Genomic DNA, 5,064 nt, shown 5'->3' with positions numbered 1-5,064 from the left:
GTATTTGTTTTGGAATTAGTGTGGAGTGGGCTAGATCTCTGAAAAATGTCTGAGTCTGGCCAGTGTGGCTCAGTGGTTGAGCACTGATCTATGAACCAGTTGCTAGTTTGATTCCTGGTCAGGGCACATACTCAGCTTGTAGGCTTGATCCCTGATGGGGGGTGTGCAGGAGGCAGCTTATTGATGTTTCTCACATCGCTGTTTCTCCCTCTCTCCCTCTCCCTTCCTCTATAGCTAAAAATCAATAGGAAAAAAAGTCTAACACAACCCAGCAATTTCATTCCTAGGTATCTACCAAGAGAAATAAAAATATAGGTTAGCACAAAAAAAACGTGTTTACAGATACACATAGTAGCAATATTATTTGCAATACTCAAATAAACAGAAACTTCTCATTCTCTGTCAATTGATGAATGGATTATTTTTTTAAAAAGATAACTATGTGAGGTGGTGGATGTGTTAATTAACCTGGTTGTGGTCATCATTTCACAAAGTATGCATATGTCTTGTGCACTTTATACATGTACTATGTTTTTTGTCAATTATACCTCAGTAAAGCTGAAAATTAATTTTAAAAAACTTATGAATGAATAAATAGTATAGCATTATCCATACAATTAAATACTATTTGGAATAAGAAAGACTGAAGTACCAGTATATGCTACAACATAGATGAACCTTAAAACATGTTCAGTGAGAGAAGCCAGACACAAAATACCGCTTATATAATTTCATTCATACAAAAAGTCCAAAATAGGAAAATATAAAGACAGAAAGTAGATTAGTGTTTGCCTAGGGATGGAGGTGGAAGTGGGAGTGACGATTAATGGGCTCTAGTTTCCTTTTTAGGGTGATGGGAATTAGATGGTTGTACAGTTCTATCAATACACAAAAATGCATTGAAATACACACTTGAAATGAGTGAACTTAAGAATGTCGCCCTAGCTGGTTTGGCTCAGTGGATAGAGCTGCCTCTCTAAAAACAATAAAAATATATTTAAAAAAAGAAAAAAGAATGCCAACCCTTCCTTTCCAGATGCACCTGGTCCTGGTTCTGGCCACACAGCCCTTCACCCAAAGAACCATCTCACCTGAGAAAGGTGGGGCCAGGATGGTTCCAGCCTCACCCAGGACTCTAGGACCCCAGTCTCACTGGGGAATTCTGGGAGACTGTGTAATACGTGCCTTAGAGTTATCCCAACTGAAGGACGAAGAAGCTGGGTTATGGATCTACCAACTTCCTGTCCCTGACTGGTCTGGGCTGCTTCTAGGGCATTAACTCTCTCAAAACTATTCCTGAGGCCAGAACAAGGCAGGGAGTTGTATGTGCTCATGGAAGCTGCCTTCAGTGGGAGAGTGGATGTCTGAGGCCAGGATCTAGCTATCGTCCCTGTGTCCAATTGGGCATCGCGCCCATGAAGGCAACAAGACACTTGGATTTCTCCATCCGTATCCACTTGTGGGGAAATGGGACTCTGGTGGGGAGTCAGGCAGCCCTGGTCTCTGCCTGTCACCCTCCAAAGGCATCTCAAACGTAACCTGCCCGACACTAGACTCACTGCCTCATCCTCCAAGCCTCTTCTTTCTCTATGTGCTATCTATGGAGATGGTCACCTAAGCCCCCAACCCAGAAACCCCCCTTGACTTTCTCTAACCCCAACATCCAATCCACCCCCGTGCTTGCCAGAGCCACCTCCCACCTCTCCAGACTCTTCTCAACCTGCTGTGTTTTCAAAGTGCGTTATTTCTTTAAGTGAGGGGCAACTGCTCAAGAAAGGGGCTTAGGTGACTTTTTGGTGGCCGCCAAGCTGAGCGCCTGTGATTTCGGGGATCGCCTTTGTTTTCCTCCCCAGCCGGGCTGGGAGCTGCCTGAGTACAGGCCACACCTCCCATTTCCCCAGCCTCAGGGCCCTGAGCACAGGGCTGGACCGCTGGCAGCAGGGCCATCTTATCCATTAGGCACGCTCAGCCCAGTGGCCTGAACCCGCAATCCTTTCAATGTCGTTTAACATCAGAAAAGAATAAACATAGAACACTACAAATAATAAAGGCATCTGTTACTGAACCCAGCCTGGATTGTATTTGTCTTCAGACCAGCTCAGTTGTCAAATGTAACTGTTGATGTTTTTTCTTTCCTGCTATGGACAAAGGGGTCCTTGGGAGGGACGGTGCAGCCCTGGCTCCCGGTCAGCATCACCTGCCGCGGCTGCTCGGCCACTGCCCCCTTGGCCTTGGGGCTTGAAGGAAGAGCTCAGAGAATGTCTATTCTGCCTTGTCCGACCTCCCTTGAAGACTCTAGGACAAAAATAGCCCCAAGGCCTTCTGGGCTGGCTGAATTGAAGATAAGTTTAAATTTAAGAGCCTCTTAACTGCAAACATGGGCGATAAGATGAAAAAAGGAGTCCAGACAGTCTACTTTAGTTCTATTCCAGTTAAACTTTTATTTCAAGGAACTATTTAAAGGACCTGACATATGTGAAACACAAAACTCTTTAAATTAAAAAAGAAAAAGACGAAAAACCTTTAGGGAGATGACAAAGAGCCTGCAATGAGGCCTTCCCCTTCCCACAGCATTGGCTAACCTGTGAGTGCCAAGGTATGGGCCGTGCGGGGCGGACAGCTCTGTTCTGCCTGCCCCAGGGCCATCTGTGCGACACATTTATTTCCTGGACTCCCTGCAAGTTGCCAGCTGCAAGCATTTGCTCAGAAAATCAGGTTAAAATGAACAAAGGCGGCCTCGAAGGGAGATGTCGCAGAGGGCACTGCAGGCCAAGGGGTGTGTGTCATGCGTGGTGGGTAAGGATGGAACGGAGCAGGTTGGGGAGGCAGACAGTTGTTGCTAGGCAACCAGCCCTGGCGCCTTTGTAAATGTGGCTCTATTTTGTTTGAAGCTGCAGCTGGCAGCCACCACCTTCTTTTATCTTTCTCCTCCTCCTATCTGTGCCCAGAACACAGACCCAGCGAGAGAGCGCTCAGAGAGACCCTGGGAGGGAGGGAGGGGAGAATCTGGTTGGGGCTCTAGAAAAATCATGTGTCTGAAAAGGCAAATGATTTGACAAGACGGCCTCTCGAGCTGGTGAAATCTGGATGTTTCCCGTTACTAACCAAGATCTTCGGCAGGTTTATGTAATCTCTCTGACTTTCAGGTTCCTTGGTTGTAAAACTAAGGACATAACCCTTATGCAGGAATGTGGGGAAGATTAGATAAAATGTAAGAGAGGACCCGGTCCAGTGCCTGGAGCATAGTAGGTGCTCAGTGATCAGTGGCAGGGTGGTGAGAGGGTGGGCACAGGCACTAGGCGGCCTGCGTCCTCATCCCAGCTCTGCCACTTAGGAGCTGTGTCCTTTCAAGTGCTGCTGTTTTGCTTTCATCCGTGAAATGGGGGAATCATAATAATACTTACCCTACAGGGTGGTCACGAGGCTTCAATGCATTAATAATGCAAAGTGTTTAGAATAGTGCCGGGCACACAGTCAGCACGCAGGACGCGTCAGCACTGACTTATAACAGCGGATACAGCACGTCCGAGCGCGTCTGCGAGCAGGTGTCTGAGGAGCAGTTTGCATGAGCTCATTTGAAAGGGCTTTTGATTTTGCCTGGCGAGGGCAGGGGAGGCTGTGCCTTGGGTAGCTCGGGCAGCATACTGTTGGTTAAGCAAGGACTTCAGGAGAGGCCGGACTCTGAGGAACTGTGTGACCCTGGGCAAGTTTCTTAAGCTCCTGGAGCTGTGAGAGGCTACTTTGAAAAATGAATACGTAAGGATACCTACCCTACCAACTGCTCATTAAACGAGGTATGTTGTCAGGTGCTTAGCACGCTGCCTGGCCCAGAGTAAGCAGCCACAACCCAGTGGCTAATGTCATTTTGAGGAACACAAAGAAGAGAGGGGGCAGCATGGGGTCTGTGTTCATCCTAACGGAGACCCCCCAGGGAAAGGGCGGCAGGTGGAGGCCGAAGATGCTGGTTTGTTTTTGTTTTTCTGGGACTCTGTCCTTGGGGTGTGAGATGGATGAGCGAAGGCACCAGCAAAGGTGCTCTGGCCTTTAGGTGACCAGGAGTGACCTTCCTTTTTGGGTGTGGGTCGCCACGCCTGGCCCCTCTGGGACTGGGAGGGCTGAGAGGCAGGGCATCAGAGGCAGACGCTGGAGATCTCACAGTAAGGGGCGTGCAGAAATGGGGTGAAGCTCCCCAAGAGGAAGGCCTCAGGGAGGATGCAGGAGAAGGAGAAGGTACATGGTGATGGGGTCTCCATAAGCAGGTGGGGACTAGACTGGTGAGTGCTTTTAGGATGCTACTATTAGGACCCCCTGGGCTGCAGCCTGAGGACATTCGGTGACCTGAGCTTAGGAAAAGCTCTAAGAGGTAAGAGGCAGAGACCTCGCCGACAACTAGGGCTATTTTGCACAATTTCAGGAATAAACCTGGACTTTATGAAGTAATGGACTGAAACGAGTGGAGGAGAAACAATCATCTATTTCTGCAGAGGGGGGAGCCCAAGGGAAGGCCCGCCTGGAGAGGACCCACACATTGTGGAGTGAGCAGGAGAGGCAAGTTTATGGGACACGCTGACTCCTTGGGGGTCCTCAAACTACGGCCCGCGGGCCACATGCAAATACAAATATTGTATTTGTTCCCGTTTTGTTTTTTTACTTCAAAATAAGAGATGTGCAGTGTGCATAGGAATTTGTTCATAGTTTTTTTTTTTAAACGATAGTCCGGCCCTCTAACGGTCTGAGGGACAGTGAACTGGCCCCCTGTTTAAAAAGTTTGAGGACCCTGCCTTAGCTCCTTAGTTTGAGCTTTTTTTCTAGAGACAGTGGAATGGATTGAATCTTTTTGAGCAGGAGGATGACATGGCCCCCTGTTTAAAAAGTTTGAGGACCCTGACTTAGCTCCTTAGTTTGAGCTTTTTTCCTAGAGACAGTGGAATGGGTTGAATCTTTTTGAGCAGGAGGATGACGAGAAAGAAGTCAGGGTTTAAAGGAATATGGGGAAAGGTATATCTGGCAGGAGAAGATCTGCGTTTGAATCTGGACTCATCATTGCCTTGTAACAATGAAGAA

This window comes from Myotis davidii, unplaced genomic scaffold (assembly GCF_000327345.1).
Source record: "Myotis davidii unplaced genomic scaffold, ASM32734v1 scaffold217, whole genome shotgun sequence".
NCBI lineage: Eukaryota > Metazoa > Chordata > Mammalia > Chiroptera > Vespertilionidae > Myotis > Myotis davidii.
This window is presented reverse-complemented; position numbering follows the sequence as displayed.